Here is a 20,498-nt window from a genome sequence, read left to right on the forward strand (position 1 = left end):
AGGGTTCCATTCTCAGTACCTACATGGCAGCTCACACCTGTCTGTAACTCAAGTCTTAGGGGATTTGATGCCCTCTTGTGACATCCATCGGCACCAGGCATACACATGGTATACAGACATACGTGCAGACAAAACACTTAGACACATACACACAATAGATACTCTAGAAATACTCTACACATAACAAAGAACACACAGAGGGAAAAGTACTTTATTTTAGAGCAGTAAATACTAAAGCTTAAAATAATCACCAAGCCGGGCGTTGGTGGCACAAGCCTTTAATCCCAACACTCGGGAGGCAGAGGCAGGTGGATCTCTGTGAATTCGAGACCAGCCTGGACTACCAAGCGAGTTCCAGGACAGCCTCCAAAGCCACAGAGAAACCCTGTCTCGAAAAACCAAAAAAAAAAAAAAAAAAAAAAAAAAAATCACCAAATCCCATAGGCACACCTTTAATTCCAGCTCCTGGGAGGCAGATGCAGGTCTCTGAGTTCCAGGCTAGCCTGGTCTACATAGTGAGCTCCAGGGTACAGTGCTACACAGAGAAACCCTGTCTGGGAAGCAAAACAAAAACAAAACAACAACAAAAATGCCAACCCATCAAATGCTCTTTCATATTAATGGCAAGTTTGACCTTGCCATAAAGTCCTGGACAACGCAAATACTTACACAGTCCATTTCAATTCCTTAGAGCAAATGCACACGCCTTAGGAAAACTACGGCTTGACTTCTGATCACAGGTTATAACACAAAATTCCTTAAAATAGTTCCTGAATGTAACATGAAATTAAATGAGAATCATAATAAGTTGTTTTTGTTTTGTTTTGTTTTAACTGGGAAGGCTAAGGTTGAAACTGTGTAGTAGAGGCCTTGTTTAGCCCCAGTGAGGCCCTGGGTTTGAGTCTCAGCCCTACCAAACACCAGCAATGATAAGCCAACTAGAGATCTGAATGATTTAACTTTTGTGAAATGAAATGAAATCACGGACGTTCAGTGCTGCGTTGCTCCAATCCACCCTTAATTTTGTCATCTACCACCTCATCTGAAGAACGGGGACCCTCCCTCCCACCACCACCTCTTGAGTGCTTGGTGCATGCGCACTTCCTTGTCCCAGTGGTTAGGGGCACTTCTTCTACACACACCATTAAGCCCTGGAGGAGGGGGGTTGATTGGCATTTAAAGAACCATTGGCTACATAAGGAAACAATGTCTTTGTTCTAAACATCATGTTTTCTGCTGGAAGTGACAGCACCTTTACTCCCGTATCAAAGCCATCCTCAGCTCCATCATGAGTTCAAGGCCAGCATGGAAGATATGAGAGCCTGTCTCACAAAATAAATAAAGAAATGAATATGTATCTTTTTCATATTGATTCTAAGGCCCTCCTCAAAAGGTGAACTACAGAAATGCAGTAACTGTCACACCAAAAATGATACAGAGTGACAGAGAAGTGTTCTAAGCTGATCCTGATTTGTGCATTCTGCCATGACCTAGTTTTACTGTTTCATAATCACCACTGACTTCCTGGAATAGAGCACACATAAATCTATGTGTTCAGTAAGTTGCCTTGTTTTCTTTTTTTAACCCTGACTGTCCTACTCAATCTGTAGACCAGGATGGTCTCGAACTCCTGAGTGCTGGGGGTCAAAGGTGTGTGCCATCATGCCCTGCTGGGTATTTGTTTTCAGTGTGACCCAGGATGACCTCAGTACCGAGCATCTCCTGCCTCTGCCTCTCTAGGGCTGGGACTACAGGCATGTATCACTGATTAATTTGTCTTCATTTTAAAAGGAAACCCTTCAGGAATCATTTCTTGTCATGTCTTTTTCTCAGAATAGCCACAGGAGGAAATCCTTCAGGTGCCGCTCAAGCTGACCTTGTTGTGTCACCAAATACAAGTTCTTCCAAAGGGAATGTGGTTCTCCACTGTGTGAGTCACTAAAACCGTTGAGCCCCCCCATCGTCTGAGATGAACTCACATGGTCCTTCCAGCGCCAGGACCTCCTGGTAAGCTTCTCACCGGGCCCAGGGCTGACAAAACAGGAGGACCAGCAAATGCAAAATGAGGTCTTCCTTAGTTTTGCAAGAGATGTCTGCACTCTTAGACCAAAGCAATCAGCCGGATTCTTTTAAATGGGTCTTGAGAACTTCTAGGATTGATCTGCAAAGAAAAAAAAAAGTTAAAATATAAGTACTATATTCCCACTTAGCTTTTTCAAATTTAAGATTCCTCTCTCAGAAGATAAAAAGTCATTTTTTCATGCCTTTTAATCCCAGCACTCAGGAGCAAAAGCTGGCAGATCTTTGAGTTCGAAACCAGCTTCTGCCTCTCAAGTGCTGGTTTACTCCATGCTGGAGATCCAGCCTGGGGAGATGGGCAGCCCTTCCTGCACTCTAGAAAAGCATTTTCCCGACTGAGCTGCAACCCCCCCCCCCCCCCCCCCGTCCTCATTTGTCAGTTTTGTGCATGAACATTTGTGCAATGATACAGATAATTTGTTCAGTAACTAGTAGAGCTGAAGGTTCTCTGATGGTGAAAACCCACTAATGTACCATAGTATGCAGCACACAGTAAAACCTACAGATCCATTTATAGTGGAAAAGTCTGAACTCCAGAGGCCCCACTGGCTGGAATCCACTCAGACCTAGCTGCCCCCCACAACTTTGCTCAGCATCATCACAGGTCAGGAATATCAACGCCTTAACACCAGCAGATATCTTGGAGCCCTGGAGTCCTTTAGGTATCAAATGCAAAACCACTTAAGTTACCCTTCCGGGAAATAACCTGAGCAGAGACCTCAGGAAACCAGGTGTGAAATAACAGACTCCAACAAACTGCCTTGACAAGCTTCAAAACTTCCAAGAAGTGTACGGTATGGAGCACAGCAAGGTCATGTTGCTGATAGTATTTCTCTAGCTAATTTTCTTTTCTTGAGTTATTTTAGCCAATAAATATTGACCCATGAATTTTCTGCAGTAGGCCCAGTTTCCTTTCCGTTGACTTTGTAATTAGATGTCAAACAGGAGGTCTGTGGCCTTAGTTATCTCCCCTACCAGTGACAGGAAAGACTATCATAGCCATGAGCTATGAGACACAGGATGACTGCCCATCCAAAAATGACTTTACTGTGTTGCTTTAACAATGCCCTATTTGTCCAGGCGTTGGTGGCCCACGCCTTTAATCCCAGTACTCGGGAGGCAAAGGCAGGTGGATCTCTGTGAGTTCGAGTCCAACCTGGTCTACAAGAGCTAGTTCCAGGAAGCCTCCAAAGCCATAGAGAAGCCCTGCCTCAAAAAACCAAAAAACAAAACAAAACAAAACAAAACACTGCCCTATTTGACTCCAGTTTTGCTGTCTGCCTTCAAGATCAAGAACATCGGGGGAAAAAAAAAATCAAAAAGCAGGTGGATCTCTGTGAGTTCGAGGCCAGGCTGGTCTACAAGAGCTAGTTCCAGGACAACCTCCAAAGAAACGAGAAACCCTGACTCGAAAATAAATAAATAAAAGAGAACAGAGTTTAAAAGAAGCCTGTAGGAAAGCGTGTGACGGTGGTCCACACTGCTGTCTGCCAATGTGGACGGCTTTCAGATGCAACACTCATTCTCTACAGAGCTGCCCCAAATTTCTCTCGGTCATTACTTTTGGGGGTAATATCTCTACTAACTTGTCATTTCTTCTTCTTCTTCTTCTTCTTCTTCTTCTTCTTCTTCTTCTTCTTCTTCTTCTTCTTCTTCTTCTTCTCCTCCTCCTCCTCCTCCTCCTCCTCCTCCTCCTTCTTCTTCATCATCGTCTAACTTTTGGGAAAATAATCATGATTTAATTCTGAAAAATTTCCAGGGGGCCTGAGAGGAGAAATAGATTAGGAAACAGATGACTATTTCTCATCCCTTTCTTTTCTTCTCCTTCCTCCTCTTTCTCTTTTGATAGCCTTTGATGTTACAGGCTGGCCTGGAACTCACTCTGCAGGTGAGAAGGACCTTTAGCTTCTGATCCCTGTCCCATCCCCAGTGCTGGGATTACAGGTGTGTGCCACTATGCTCAGTGGGGCTGCGGTGTAGCTCAGGTGGTCAGGTTTGCCTAGCATGTGAAGGTCCCGAGTTCAATCCTTCACTGCATAAACCAGATATGGTGGCACATGCTTGTAATGTCAGTCCTCAGGGGGTGGGGGTAGGAGGTTCCGAAGTTCAAGGTTATTCTCAGTTGCATAATGAGTTCCAAGCCAAGCTAGGCTACACGAGGCTGTCTCGAAATCAAATGGAAACAAGAACAAAAGTCCAGAGCTGAATCGAGAAAAGAAATTGGGCAAGGGCTCATAGGGTGAAGGAATGGAAACGTCCCTTCTGGACTTGGCCCTGATGTGGTTGCAGCAAGCTGGATGGCTTGTGGCCATATAAGCAGATCTGCAGGATGGGATGGGGCTGCGGTTTTCCAGCATAGACCATGGGTGCATCTGCCGGCTGTCTTCCTGCATCCGATGCTCATTCTTGCTCCTTTTCTTGTCATCACACAGTCCCAACAGAGCTGCTCTCTCCTCCACCTGTATTTGTGCTTTCTGAACACACATGCCCACGTCTCCAGCATCTTCAGCTTTTCTTGACCCAGGTTCTTTTGTTTGAAATCCTAGGGCCTTGGGAACCACAGGACTCCAGCTGACATCAGTGTGCTTGCCTGTGCCTTACCATAGAGGAAAATAATGCTCAAGATGAAAGTGGTATGTTCCCCTGTGGCTACATTGGAAGAATGTGTGCACATCAAGTTATTTAAGACTGACATGTGAGTGTGAAGATCTTTCAAGATGATTGCACTTTGGTGCCTCTGACATGGCCTCCTCCCCCTGTCTCACAGTGCTAACAGCTGCCCTCATCATGCTCTCATTCACAAATCTAGAAGGAACTTTGTCTATTTTTTAATATATTTCATTTATCGTCTCTTCTCTCATATATTACATCTTGATCACAGTTTCCCCTCCCTCCTCTCCCATCTCCCTTAGACCCATTCCTCCTGTTTCTCTTCAGAAAAAGGCAGGCCGCCCGGGAATATCAACCAAATATGGCATAACAAATTACAATAAGACTAGACACATTCCTCATATCAAGCCTGGATGAGACAAGCCAGTAGGAGGAAAAAGGTCCAAACAAATCAGAGACACCCCCAATCCCACAAGAGCACCCAACTACAGAACCATAACGTATATGCAGGGGTCCTAGCACAGACCCACATGGGGTCCATGCTTGCTGTAGAAGTAACATTAAACACCTACAATGACCTACATAGGCATTTGGGGTTTCTTTTAAAAAGATTTATTTTTATTTTATTTATTTTCAAGACGTGGTTTCTCTGTGTAGCCCTGGCTGTCCTGGAACTCACTCTGTAGATCAGGCTGGCCTTGAACCCCCAGAGATCCACCTGCCTCTGCTTCCCAAGTGCTGGGTGGGATTAAAGGCGAGCAGCACCACATCCAGCTTTATTTTTATTTTCACGTGTGCATGCATGAACCCATACACACATGTGGATTCTGGTGCTCCACCCAGAGCAGAGGCATCAGAATCTCCAGAGCTGCCCGATGCGGGCCCTGGGAACTGAACTCAGTGTCCTCTCCAAGAACAGCAAGTGTTCTAAACTCCTCAGCCATCTCTCTATGCCCTTAACTTACACTTAGAATATAAGATACTATTTCTTTCAAGGCTGATGCATCCAATTATTAATCATAAGGATTGAAATTAAACACCCAGTCTCATCCCTCCTCTGAGGGCTGAGTTAGTTATAAAAGTTCAGATTCAAAACTGAACTCCTCTCTGCACTTTCTCGGGCTTGAATTTCGATCTCGGCACTTTGATTGCGGCACAGCACTTGAGTTAAGAATCACCTTGCTTAACTGGACTCTCTTCTCACTTCTGTAGTGCTATGAACTACATTGTCATAAAATCAATAGGAAAACCTCAGCTGTCACGGATCCTAAGCAACTCCTAGCCACAGAAATAACACGAACTGGCATTTCCGAGTTGTGCTGTTTGGATGACAAGAGCAGATCTAGCCAAGGGCTTTAAATTTCCTGATCTCTGTGAGTGCCTAGGCCTGCCCCCACCGAGAGTCTGAGATCCTGGAATCCGCTTTTCTCCTGGTTAGAGACCAGGTGTTCCCTTTCTTCTTTCAGAAACAACCACAGGGGCCAGCACAGCATATTGAGATGTGGGGCTCAAAGCTATTTCTAAGCTCTTCTAAGTTGGCTTTTATAGAATTTATAACAGGATTTCAAATTAGGTATTTTTTTTTTCTCTCCTGAACCAATGAAAAATTCAGATTTGGATTTAAAAGTAGAATTCAGAAACTAAGTGGTGAACATTTTCAAAGCCTGTCGGCACGGCCACTGCCAGGGTACTGCAACTCCAAAAACAAGGGCACATTTCCAATCGTAAACAATATACTAGCTACCGGTTGCCATTGTCCCAACTTCACCATTTCTGAAGACATGCTCAACCTTGCTGCAGTCTGCTATACAAATGCTAGCCTGCCATTCAGAGGAGAGAAGAGGTACCCATGACTGAAACCGTTCTGTTTTTATCTGGGATAAACTGCTTTCCACTCAGCTCCGTGACTTGTTTCATGGGAGCTCAGTGAAAAACCTGTTCCTGGATGCACCTACCCTGGAGTCCGTCCAACTTGGAGACTTTGATTATGCAGGAAACATGTGAACTCATCCTCAAAACTTGCTAAGCAGGCATATGCCCATCGCAAACTACAAATCGCTTACACACTTACAGGTAAAAATATTCTTTGATGACTCTGCCAGAGAGTCTATGCAGCAAATAACACAATTGCTCAGTGACTGTATCAAACTATCCATGTAAGTAAACAAATAAACACATAAGAGGGAGACTGTCAGTGGTGGCACATGCCTTTAATCCCAGGAGGGAGAGGCAGGTGGATCTCGGTGAATTTAAGGCTAGCATGGTCCACAGAGTGAGTTCTAGAGAGCCAGGGCTACACAGAGAAATCCTGTCTTGACCCCCTAAAAAAAAAAAAGAAAAAAGAAAAAAAAAACTAGAGGGAGATCAGACAGTAGCAAGTAGAGTGACACACAAACATCTTACAGTTTTATAGCATGGATGTGTGACACTTGTCATTTCTAAACTAAGGCTGTTGGAGTCTGTATTCCCTACATCTGCCATCATTAAGATCTTTGGTCTGAGAATGAAGCTCTCGACTTCTAATTTGCTCAGTTTTCCAGAGTCAAGCTTTCTATGTTGCCGCCACTCAGCTCTGTAAGAAAATAGAACTTGGGCTTCTGTAAAAAGCTAGTATTTCAAACCAGTCTTATTTTACAAACTCTCAGAAGTCTCCAACTCACCAGGCAGTGGTGGTGTATATCTTTAATCCCATCACTCTGAGTTTGATGAGAGAACAGAGTTCAATCTCAGGTATCTCAGAGTTTGAAGCCAGCCTGGTCTACAGAGTGAGTTCCAGGATAGCCAGGGATACACAGAGAAACCATCTTGAAAAACAAAGCAAAACAAACAAAGGAACAATAAATGGTTTCCAACTCATTCTGAATAGTCTTTTGAGACCGGGACTCAGGCCTAGGCTGGTCTTGAACTTGTAACTCCCAAGTACTGAGATTATAGACACCCATTACTATTCACAGTTTATGCTGTGCTGGGAACTGAACCAACGCTTTGTGCACGTCAGACAATTGCTCTATCACCAAGTGATATCTTCAATTCATTCAGACTTTCTTGCCAACTTTGTTGCAGGACTGTGGACACTGCAATGTTTATCTATGATCATGGCTCATAGGCTCTTCTAGGACAGCAAGGGGACAGAAGGGACAAAGCCTGCACAGGTATCAAGTCGCTATTGCAGACAAGTGTCAGGAGCGGAAATGAGATAAGGAAGTCAGGACCAGGCACAGAATACCATCTGCAATTGGCTAAACGCCGATGCTTAGCTGTAACTGAACATTTGATCAGTTAGTTTTTCTTGCCATTATGGGAAATGACTAAATCCCATCTCAATCTGAGGTAAACTGTGTGTGGCTGGGGAGAGGGGAGCTTGTATAACTACCCCTGCTTCCTTACATTTGATATAGTGCTACTCCATGTAGCTAAGGCTAACCTCAAGTCTCCAGCGTTTGAGTCGATTGTCTCAACCTCCCTCCTCCTAAATTCCAAACGAGGGGTGTGAGCCAGTACACGAAATGAAGAGAACATCTTAAATCCTCATAAGGTTCTGACCACCCACATATGCCTCCTAAGGCAGTTAGTTCCCTGAGCTTTCTCTTGGCCTAATTTTACAGACATATCTGGGTCTTCATTGATTTGTTTAAATGGCACAGGGTGAGCTTCAGGCAGGAGTCTTGTTTCTCCTATAATTCCTGTCTTCATCCAAGCAAGGCTCTACAAAAGGCTAATACCCAGCCTTGAAAATATATGTATAGTGCCGTGCGTTGGTGGCGCACGCCTTTAATCCCAGCACTCTGGAGGCAGAGGCAGGCGGATCTCTGTGAGTTCGAGGCCAGCCTGGTCTACAGAGCTAGTTCCAGGATAGCCTCCAAAGCCACAGAGAAACCCTGTCTCGAAAAAAAAAAAATGTATAGTAAAACAATCACTACACCAGCAAAATATACATGAAGTTTCCAAGGTTATAGATATGAAGTCTTCTGGTTCTAGCCATCAGATGGGGGTCCAGGTATGATATAAGTACTCTTGCAGACATCAACTTCTAGACCAATGGCACAGACTCTGCCCCGGGAGCCCTCTGTCCTTGGGGATTCAAAAAGAAGGGAAAAGTTTCAATGTTCACTTGCCAGAGTTACTACATTTCTTAAAGAGTCCAGAATCTCAACCTCTTTCTTGTCTGCTCTTGCGCTCTCTCTCTCTCTCTCTCTCTCTCTCTCTCTCTCTCTCTCTCTCTCTCTCTCTCTCTCTCTCTCTCTCTCTCTCTCTGTCTCTCTTTTGTACTCTTCCTGGTCACCAAGAAAATACATCTTAAAAAGAATTCTTCTCTATGTGGCTCACTAAGAACAGACATAGCAGGATTTCTCTCCAGGGAAGTGTGAGCACTTGTTGGTCTCTGAGTTAGGGGCGGGGTTTGGGAAATTCGACCTCTGCCTGCCCTTGCAAGTTGTGGGGTTGTAGATTGGCAGTCGCTCTGTGGAGGCAGGGCCAGGGATAGCAGGGGTCAGTGAGGTTGAGATGTATTCAAATGTAAATTTACACCTGAAAAGACAGAATGGAGTCACCCACTTGGGGGGTGATTTGAGTTTCTTGTGAATACACGCCCTGAGTGCTTCCTCGGGAAAGATGAAAGTTGCAGTGGAGGGGAAACACAGTCCAGAAGTGATGGAGCAGGAAGAAAGGAGGGAGCAGGGACAGCTTTGAAGAGCAAAAGAAATGAGTTCAGCCACCGGCTGTAAACCCATTTCCAACTTTTCCTTCTCAATGCAGTTTTAAGATACAATAGCACAGTGGTAATTTCTGTCTTCCTAAATATTTGGAGATTGTCTATTAAATCAAAAATATTCAAATAAAGAACCAGCCTATTTTCCCTCCCTGGCATTTGAATGAGTTTTCTTGCTGTGTAATAGTTTTTCTCTTTAATGACTGCTACTTACCTTGCTTAGTGGAATCCCAAAATACTAGTGAGTAACCAAAAAAGGAAGGAAAAAAGGAGAAAGAAGAGGAAGAGGAAGAGGAAGAAGAAGAAGAAGAAGAAGAAGAAGAAGAAGAAGAAGAAGAAGAAGAAGAAGAAAACCACTTCTACATTCCAACACTGCCTTCAACCTCAAATGACAGTAAAAGGTTCATTCAGACCCCAGGACCACACTGAGGCATTAATTAGGCTGATGAAATCCATGGAAATGTATGGATTCAGCATAATCAAGTTTCCACCGCAGACTACCGTTTAGGAATACGTGAGCAGCTGGGAGAATAGAAAGTACTGTTAGAGTTAAGTCATGCATGTAATTGAGTATATTTAACATAACCATTTTAATGACCAGTGATTAAAAGTGCATCTTACTTAAATGGTATATCCTCTGCAATTTGTTCATATCAACTCGATAATGTTCTCAGAAGGAAAAGGGGGATACAAAAATTCTAAACAAGATTTTTCTTTCTTTTTTTTTTTGAGTTTGGAAGAAAAAGGCAAGAAAATGAACTGAGAAGGGAATTAAGCAGAACTTTGCGTGCAAACAGCTTTACTGGTGCGCTATAAATTAGTTACTGTTTGGGGCAGTCTGCTCAGTTCAAACGAAGTAGTAGGAATATATAAGCACATAATGTATAAATATTTTCTTTAAAGACTCTCTGATGAGAACTTTAACGTGGTCATCTGTGTGTGCATGTACGCTCCATCTCACCCCAGCTCCCACACATGCAGAAATTCTTCTGATTTTAAGAGCTTCCCCCTAGGAATCAGGGAAGGTCACACTTCTAATTCTTCCAACCTGTGGGGTTGGCTGATGTGAATGGAACCTGCCTTTGGGAAGGAGGAGGATGCAGAAACAGGAGCACCCAGATATGACTGCCCACAAGCAAACACAGTCCAGGGATCTGTGAAGTAGGGGTATGAACTGTTCAAACCACTAAGGGGCCTGAACCCTCAGCCCACATGCTTAGAGGCAGAGAAGGCTCCCTCCCATTCACAGGGACCAGGCCTGTAAATGCAGGCTTTGTGGGACCATGCACAAGGCAGCCTGGGCACCTTTGTTGTATGTTCTCAGCTTTTGTGCTCAAAAAACAAAACCCGCCAGTAACTATGCCCAGGAAAGAATCGAGAGGCAGGGGAGAATCCAGACTTGCAGCTAGGAGTGTGTAAATTGCACGAAGAGCACACACCCATACAGGCACCATTAAAAGCGGGAGTTTGGGAGGGCTGTCCAGCTCCCAAAAGTTGCTCCACAGAGCTCTTTTACCTCTCTCCCCTTCCACCCCCATTCCCACAGAGAGACAATCTATTCTCCTGTTGAAAAGGAAGACTACAGAGGGGCACATTGCTGTGAATGTCTGGAGTTGTGCTGACACTTTTACTAGCCCAAGAGGAGGGGGCTAAGGGAGGTGTGCAAACACGAACAAGGAGGGTGGCGGATGTATTTGGGTTGCATTGGCTAAAATAAAAATGCTTTTAGGGGGAAATCATTTGGTTTCCACCTACAGGTAACATGTCTCTTTTGGCTTGGAGGGACAGGTCTGGGGATGCACAGGCTCTGAGGCGCACTCTCGTCCTCAATGTGAAGTCTATAAATACTGAAGAAGAGTAGTGCCAGGGCAGTCAGAGCACGAGAACCCGGGCCTTGAAAGCATCTTTTCCTTCTGGCTATGGTGGCACTTAAATGATAATGTGGGCAGTCAAGCTGGGTGATTTATATCTTTTGGAAAGTAGGGCGAGCCAGATGGTAATAGCGTCATTAACACACAAACTTGGGGTGTGAGAGTGAAGCCTGAGATCAGGGAAGAGCTCCAGAGAACAAAGGGGGGTGCTGTGAAGAGCCCCCCCTCCCTCTGCTGGCCAGAGCTCTGAGCCCCTTGGTACTGGGGTCTGCTCCTGTCCAGAACTGGATAATCACCAGTGACTTTCCCGATCTCCCGTTGTGACTTTAGTGCGGAGGAAACTTTTCCAACAGGCAAATTCGACAGTCATTCATGGGTAACCCTCCATACTCTGAAGTGGCAGGAGTGGCCTTTAATTCAAACGTGTGCCCCCCCAACCCAGTATGATAAGACCTGCAATGTTGACACTTTATGAAATCAAAGTTCTGGTTGGTGTATGTTTTAGACAAAAGTTCACTTCCCTCACCTTATGTAAGCACTGTATGCAAGCAAGCCAAGTCCAGGAGCTCCCCCCCCCATTTTGGTGTTGGGTTTGGGGCGAAGGTGTTGAGGGGGCAGTGGCAAACTCTGAATTTTACTTTGGAGGACTTTGACGTTCACGCCAAACTCTTACTAAACACATAGATTTAGAAAGAACAAAGAAGATACCAGGACAGTACTAAAATGGTACTAACAATAATAAGTTCATTCTAACTACTTCCACAGACGTTTGTGAACAGGAAGTGCAGTTGTAACTAACAAGACAGAAATTAGTAACTGTCATTTTATTAATGCAGCGTGTGTATACATATATACACAATGCATTATTAAAAAGAAGAGCAACGTTCTTGACACAGTGAACGTGTCATACACAGCTTCCGGAAGACAGTAAGCAAAGGTGACAGGATCAAGCATTGACTGACTTGAGTGATGCCTGTTAGCAACTAAAAGATGAGGTATAAACTAAAATCGAACATTTCCCTTTTTCTCCTTCAAAGAAAGACCGAAAACAGCCCCCCACTCCCCGCCCGCTTAAAAATACCTCCCAACTGAAGCTCTTTAACGACCTTGAGGACTTATGCTCAAGGCATTATTCAGAAAAATACCGAGCGGGGCCGTTCGTCACAGGCAATTGTTAAAGGCTTTCAAAGAGCCGATCAAACGCGGCCAGGGTAATCTACATTGGAGTCCGGATGGTGGAGTTACGGCGTACACCTGCGGGGTGTTTGCTGTCCTTGCCTCTCGCAGAGCTACAAATCTTGATTAAAGCTCCCTGCCTAAGTTTCTCCCCAGTTTGGAAACAAGAGTTTTTTGGGACAGTTCACTCTGACCAGAGAGCTACTTGGACGCTCCAGTCAGAGAGGAGTGGAACCATCAAGGTGGGAGGGACAGAGGCGGTGAACAATTGAAAAGATCAAGATCTGTTTCTAGAATCGATTTCCCGAGCAGAGCCTCCACCCAAACGTAGACAACCCAGTCGGAAGCCCTCATACATGGCCTTGAGTTCCCCTGTCTCCAAAACTCCTTTCCCTGTCTTTGCCACAACTTTTCGTCGACCCACCCAGTGTGTGGACAGCAAGCTCATTTCGTCGCTTTTTTGCCTCCATTCCCACAGGTGCCCACCTTAGGGCCAGTCCCCACCCTCGTCCGTCACTTTTTCTAATAAAAACTATATCTTTCTCCCCCGGAGGGTCGGCATCTAGCTTGAAACTTTCACTTTTGATTCATTTGTTTGAGATTGTTTCTCCCCTTTTCTGGGTTGGCTAGGTTCCCTCTGCCTTCACTCTGAAGGGCAAAAATGCGAAGTTGTGAGAAAGGAAGGCGACGCGAGGGTCGGACAGTACGAAGCGGGAGAGACGTCACCGCCTGTCTGCAGTCAGCTAGCAAGTCCGCAAACCGTCTGCAAACGGTGTGTGACCCATTCGGGGGTGGGGTGGGGACTAACCGGCTGCCCGTGATGCCAAGATCAACACTCGGAGCGAATGTTATCAATAGACCAATTTTCTGCTCTTGCTCGGGGCTTTTTGTTTTGTTTTGTTTTGTTTCATTCCTAAGTGCAGAGAGTCTAAGCTGAGCAACTGTACGGAGGCGTCCGGAAAGAGAGGGCGCTAGAAGCGGGAGACGCAAATATGGAAATTAACTCATTAGGAAGGGGTGTGGTTAGCGCGAAGCCCCCTCCTCCATCCCTTCCTCTCTCCCTCGCTGCCACCATCCTGGCTTGCTAAATATGAGATTACAAACAAACAAATAAAGCAGAAGCTGACTACGCAGCCCCAGATCAAACACGCTCCAGATAATTCTCTCCACTCAGCGCCGCGGCCAACTCTGCCACGCAGCGCCCGCCCCTGTCGCCACCGGGGGCTAACAGCGCTCCCTGCGCCATCTCGGTTCTCCTGGTACTGCATCGGGACCGCTGCCACCTTTCGAAGGCACAGCACGTGGTCCCGACACTCGTCAGGGTGCACTTTTTAAACCCTAAGACGCCAGCTTCAGTCACTGTGGCGCCCTTCGGAGGGCGTCTGCTGACCTCGGGGTTCCTCGGCAAAGGCCTTGGGTGCTGGTGTTTGGGGTAGAAACAATCGAGCTAGGAAGGAATGTCCCCGAGCCTCTGGCCTGGGGCCCTTTTCTGCGGAACCGTACTCTCAGCGCGAGACTGCGGTGTGCCAGGGCTCGGGTGAGACAAAATTGGCACCAAGACGGAGGCCTGCTTAGCATCAGAGCCCGAGGTCGAGATATTAACAAAAGACAGGGTGACCAAGAGCGGAGACTGGGGGGGCTGGACCGCCTGGAGTGCAGAATTCTGTATCTAAATAAAACTGCGTGTGGGGGGGGGGGGGCAATGAAAAGGAAACAAAGTGTAAAGCTCGTTACCCTTTAGGGACACACACACACACACACACACACACACAGACACACACACACACACACACCTCTCATGCAGTTCTGTATCTAGGTCCTCAAAGCCAGGCTCAGTGTAAGGCCTGAGGCAAAATGGTACTTCTAACGGCTGTCCTTCCGGCGACCGGCCTCTCCGCCCCTGCTCCCACCCCGCCGCTCCCGCAGCTGCGGGCCCCTTGGAGGAAGGCTGCGCAGTGCCCAGCCTCCCGCTGCCTGCAGGCCACCGCGTCTCAATGCGGGCATTGTCCGCCGCGGGTGGGGAGGCCAGCAGACCGACACACAAGAATAGCAATGTGCCCGACTTCTCTTACGAGAAACTTTCCAAATGCCCTCCTTGTGCTGAAATACTACTTTTTAAAAAAAAGTGCGAGTCGTATTTCTGTGGGCAAAGATTCGTTTTTGAAAGTCCTCTGTTTCCTCTCAATTCCTCAACCCTTTTCACTTCTTTTAGGCTTTCAGAAAGGGAGAGTGGGCCGGGAAGTGACTGGCATAGGGCGAAGGAGGCCAAAACCGTGAACACGGTTGGCCGCGGTCAGTGGGACGGTTTTGAAATTCGGGTAGTTGTCACCCTGGTCGGGGACTCGGGAGACAGCAGCAGGGTCTGTGCGCGGAGTGGGAGGAGGGCCCCCGGGCGCGTGTGCTGGGAAGCGGTTCGCACCTCTTGTTTATCTTAGAAAGGCGCGGACGGACGGGTGGGTGGGGAGCGAATTGTTCTTTTTCCCGACAGGCAATATTAGTTGACTAAAATGGAGAGGCGGGCACACACAAAAACAAAACCTCTGCAGGCTCTCTCCCCTGACCCAAATTCCAAAGGCTGGGGCTTGCCACTTGAGGACATTCGCGGAAGTCGGAAGACCCCAGCGTCCGCGGTCTTCCTACCGAGGCAGAAGCAGCGGTGGATGCCGTTAGAACTGGGCCTTTGAGAACAGGGTGATGAGGCTCTCACTCTAGCAGCGGGGCTGCCTTCCTTCCAAGAGTGGTCTCACTCGAGAGACTCTCTGGGTGCTCTCAGCTCTCTCTTCCAGGTATTTGTAAAATAATGGCTCAGGTCTCTTGCCAAACTGTCTGGGACAAGTATATTCCAAGACCCTGCAAGGCCGATTCCTTAAAAAGAGAGAGAGAGAGAGAGAGAGAGAGAAAGAAAGAAAGAGGAAAAAGAAAAATCACACCAAAACCAACCAACCACCAAACAGACAAACAAAAACAAAACGAGGCCCCTGCTCTCCGTGTCCCACAGCCAAATTGACCATAAGGGCGCCCAAAGGGTTGTGGCTGTTTGCAAGTCGTGTTAATTTGGTAAGCTGACTGGATGCCTTAATGATAAATCCCCAATGTAAAGAGCCCATACAAGCTCTAATTGCTACTGGGAACTTCAGGTGGTTGCTAGGCTCTGTGGACCACCGCCACCCCCAGAAAGCCTCCAACAGTGTGCTTGGACGGTGGGTAGTGGGGTGGGGTGGAGTTTCTATAGCTAGCGGTGCCCACATCTGCTGGGACTTCCATATCGAAGCTGTTCATTTACCGGAGCCAACTTATGAACCCTCCACAATTAGATCTTCATTGTCCTTCCCCCATAATACTGTCTAGAAAGAAAAGGTCTTCTCGGTCGGGGCCAATCCAACGAAGCGTTTGACGTTATTAAATAATAAAGCGATTGTGATTTACATTGTTGTTGAGAAAAAAGGCCAATTATCCACTGTTATGTTGCCATAAAGATCATATTAACTCGAATTAGTAATCAAACAATATGTGAGCGCTTAAAAAGTACAGCAGAACTGGGTGACAGCTACCGCGACGTCTTCACTTTCACCAGCAAACCCACCCGCATTGTCAGCCTGAGCAAAAGAGGCCGACACCATAGGCCCGAAAGGAGGGAGAGAGCTGCGAGGTGGTGATTAACCGTGTCCAGTGTTAATTATTCTCAATTAATCCCAAACAGCGCAAACCTTTCCTGGTTCTCTGCAAGTTCCCGCGTTGGGGATGCTGTGGGGGGACTGCGCCTCTCTGGGAAAAGAAGAGGCACCTTGAGTACCTGCAGGCTGAGCAAAGGGGCTGGGATGCAGGTGCGTTCCAGGATGCTGAGCGTGGCGCGAGCGCGGGAGGTTCGCTGCGTTTCCCACAGCCCCAGCTGCAACCCGAGGCAGACGCCAGACGTGGGTAAGGCCCACAGCATCCTTCCACCCCACCCCACCCCCTGTGAATCCTTCTTCTCTAGTCAAATCCCTCTCGCGCGCGCCCTCTGTTATTAGGTTTATAACTCGTTGCCCACTTAAATCTGTGCAGCCAACCAAGGAAATCTAAATAGGTTTGAGTCGCCCCTTGGGTACCGAATGGAAGCTTTAATAAGAAAGATTAATTGTGGGTGTGTACCGGCCGGAAGATACGTTAGCGCTTAAGCTGAGGCCGCTGTGGATGGGGGAGCCAGAATGCTCTTCTGGGTCTAGACTTTAAGTAGGCGCCATAGGCATACCCACTGTGAGGCCACGGAGCACTCTCAGTCATCTCTTCCTGTGATTCGAGGTTTTAAAGAATTTAGCCTTTACTATCAATGCCTTTCAGAAACACCCGGTGCACTCTGGCTCCTCCTTTTACCCACGCAGAGGTGAACAAGGGGTCCTGCCCCCCCCAAGTGTTTAAGTGAATCATAAACAGGCTTTGCTGGGGTGGGCCATTGGGAGGCTGATGTTTTTCTTGGCTAGAGGGATGTGTTTTAACTGTAAGTAAACAGGGAGTAATTTTCCTCAGCACAAATGGGAACCACCTTTTATCTGGGCCACCTTGGTGTCACCCTCATATGGCAGGCTAGGGTGATGCTGAGAGAACTCTCTTACCTCCTCCTAAATGTTCAGATCCAAAGCTAAAACCTGGCCAAGCGATGGAGTGGGGGCAGGGGGCGTGCGAAGAACGGCCTTGCTGCAAAGTTCCCAGTAACCTCTCACTCCTAAATAATCCCATTCAAAACTTGCTGCACCCAAGCCCAAGTTTACACCAGTGCCAGATGAAAACTCTCCTACCGTCTGCTTCTTGCTAGCAAGGGCAGCTAAGGGGTGGTCGCATCTCTGTCCAGAGTTTTAAAACAGTTACCGCCTTCCCTGACCCCCTTCCCTTCCTCCCCACCCCTCTCCCCAGTAAAACCAATTCAAAAGGGAACAGGACAGCGCTCAGCAAGATTAACGTGCCTTCATTTGTAGGATTAGCCCTCTCGTGCTGCATAATAAAATACTAGAGGTCCTTTTACATTTAAACAAATACACGAAATTCATGCCTTCTCCCTTTCCTGTTTGATCTCACAGGACATGCAAGACCGGGGCTTGGAACCTAAGTAGTCTCGGGAAACTTTTAACTTAGAGTTTTCAGATCCTAGAACATCTGGGCCTTATGAGCATTGATATTGGGAGCAGAGAGATCTGCTTACTTTTAATATCTACAGCTATAGATTTGAGTTTGGAACTCACGATTAAAAGTCTGTTTGTTCCTCCCAGGGCTCATGGATTTCAATGATGGCCATAGGAACCACAAAATGTTCATTAAAGGAACCTATGCAAGGCTACTGTATGGCCACTTTGTTGGTTCAGAACTATGGATGGGGGGAAAGTATGTAAGTGTGAGCCGATGTCACGCTGGCCACCAGTGTGTGGTCTATTGTGGGAAAGGCTGCTTTTTGACTGAACAGAGGGCCCCCTCCCCCTCCCCTAGCTCTACTGCACCTGCAGTGGATGAGGGAGTCCCTGCCATTCAGCCCATCGCAGATTGTTCAAACAGAAGACGTCTCTGACAGCACTCAATTCATTACATTTCTTCCTGCTTTTCAAACCGACACACACACACAAAATGAGTATTGCCAGCCAGTGACAGCCAAAAAAAAAAAAAAATCCTAAAATACTTCGTATGCAGCTAATTTAGAAGCTCACACAACTAACCATGAAATATTTTGTGTCCTTAACTTGGAAAGCTTCCTAGGGCTGGGTGGGGGCTGGGAGGATTACCTGATTTTTTTTCCCTCTTTCTGAAACTTATCTCCATGGTTTATATGGAAATAGTAAGTAAGTTTGTTGAATGTCATTGCTCACTGGGGGAGAACTTTCTATAGGAAACAAAGGCAGGAATGTGCAAGAGAAAATAGGTCCTGATTAGTTTTAGCAGAAGGGTTCACTTGATATATATTCGTAATTTATGCAGGGGAACCAGCATGTTAAAAGAGGTAGGGAACCCAAGTATCAGGAGCAGGCTGCTGAGGAGGAGAGGGAAGCGCCAGCGCTGGGCCTGAAGTGTGAGTTATACATTTAAATCAATTTCCTGACAAGCAAGCCTCACCTCCATATGGCCAAGTTTGCTTTGCCACCTTGGATTCTAAAATGTTTTTGCACAAATTATTTCACAAAGCTGATGTGAGGGTGTCTAGAAAGCTGATAAAAGAGTGTTAGCCTAGTTTACCAGAAGCTGGCGTAAACAAATTCCCAAGGAGACTAGATTTTAAGGTACCTTTCCTGGAGGAGGGAGGGGAAAGGAAAAAAGAAAAACAAAACAAAACAAAACACAGAGGGGGCCTTCAGAGCACAGGCTTGCTTCAGCCTGACTGGACTGTAATGTTATACAATAACACAGATTGGAGCTGTTGGCTGATTCTTGCTGAATCATTACTCTGCAAGATCCTGGGCCAATATCAGAATATAAAGCCCAGGCTCCAGACCCTTTGCATTGGAAGGGATTTAGAAAGGAAGGCAGTGATTTAAGGGTTGGAAAGAAACCCTGGGCATTACATCTCCAGGAACACAAACCAGCTTCCACCAGCGGCTTTGTCCATCTTAGACACACTCCAGCCACCAAATGGCTTTATCTGTAACTTGCTCAGGCAATGTCTATAATCAGGGTTTGACTCTAACATGGTATCATTCTTATTTTGAGATGAATCCGATGTAGCTTTGGCTCAAAGCTGTATAAAACCTCAGGAGTGGAAAGTCTGGAGAACACAGAATTGGCATGCCAATGGTAAGCCAGGCGCAACTGCTCTAACCCCCGTGACATCAGAGCCAGAAGACTTTAGAAGTTCAGGTCCAAAGCTGGGACTCAAGATGGCTCATCTAGAAAGAAAGGCCTCTGGCCTAATTCGATAAGAGGCCGAAGGCAAAGCAAAACACAGCTGACCAACTCATGCTGACCTCAGAACAAACAGGCTAGCAGATCACCCAACTTCGAAAGCACACATGGAGGAAGAATCCTGCAGCAGATATATGTGAGCAGATCTGGGATTATTTATAGAAGAGATCAAGCATTGGAATGTTGGGGAGGTCAGGGGTACTATCAGTAGCGTGATGGAGGTTAGTTTTCCTGGCCTGGCCAGGAACTCTCTGGTGTTTCTTTTCCCAGTTAGGCCTCCTCAGGTTGCTTTGAACCCTGACATCACAAGGTGGGGTTAGGGGCCTGGCTACCATCGATAAGAATGCCAGGGAAGAAGTCACAGCTCCTTATAATACAGTCACTATTTTACTGCCCTCTGGGGGCGGGGGCAGCTCAAGTCTCAAATGTCAGTATTCTTCCCTTAAGGAAGAGCTTCCAAGTGACTTCCCAGGCTAACTCTAAGTCAGAAAGGATGGAAAAGAGGAGAGAAGAGTGACTCCCCAGCATAGTGTCGCTGCCTAGGGCCAGCATCCTTGTATGCAGCTTTGAGACAAACTTGGCCCACGTGTCCCTTGTGTCTCACCTTATTCTGGGAGACAGAGAGGAAATCTCTGCCTCAAGGCAAGCCAGTGCATGCAGGGGGCATGGGGTGGTCTTGCTTAGCCATCTCTATTTCCCACCTGAGGGAGTCCAGGGCTGCCTCAGCATCCCCACCTGTATCCTCCCCTCCTCCCACCAGAAAACTAAAACTTCCCACCCTCCTGCCAGTGCTCTGCCTCCCATCCTTGGTGGGGAGGACCCAGTGGGACTTGGCCACAGGCAAAGGACGAGGGTGAGATGTCAGAAAGAGGAGACCTGGGTCCACAATTTCTAGTTTGGAAGGTCTGGAGCCAATAGCCATCTCTGGGGCCAGGAGGTCAACATACAGAGGGTTCAGGCACCCGGGCAGGAGGCAGGGGACAACTTGGTGCAGGGCTGCAGGAGGGCAGGGTGACTGGGAACCCCTGAGCATTTTCTGGGGGGGGGTCTTTGGGGAGGGGAGCCTGCCGCGGTGACGTCAGAAACTGGCCAGTCCAGGTCAGTCACCCACTCGGCTTGCCCCAGGCCAAGCCGAGTCTCTAGGCCTGGTCCCTACAGTTCCTTCCTTTCAGGCGGCCTGCAGGAGGCTGGCGAGC

At 47.0% G+C, this 20,498-nt stretch overlaps 1 long non-coding RNA gene across 1 annotated transcript in view; it reads right to left on the reverse strand.

Annotated features, from left to right (window-relative positions):
* Positions 1-817: 817 nt before the first annotated feature.
* The window catches only part of LOC121143211, a 585,525-nt gene continuing 565,844 nt past the window's right edge, over positions 818-20,498 (reverse strand). The window contains exon 12 of the long non-coding RNA XR_005880399.1: positions 818-2,161. This is a non-coding gene — a long non-coding RNA (uncharacterized LOC121143211). The remainder of the gene's footprint in view (positions 2,162-20,498) is intronic.

The sequence above is a fragment of the Mesocricetus auratus genome, unplaced genomic scaffold, assembly GCF_017639785.1.
Source record: "Mesocricetus auratus isolate SY011 unplaced genomic scaffold, BCM_Maur_2.0 Super-Scaffold_100011, whole genome shotgun sequence".
In the NCBI taxonomy this organism is placed as follows: domain Eukaryota; kingdom Metazoa; phylum Chordata; class Mammalia; order Rodentia; family Cricetidae; genus Mesocricetus; species Mesocricetus auratus.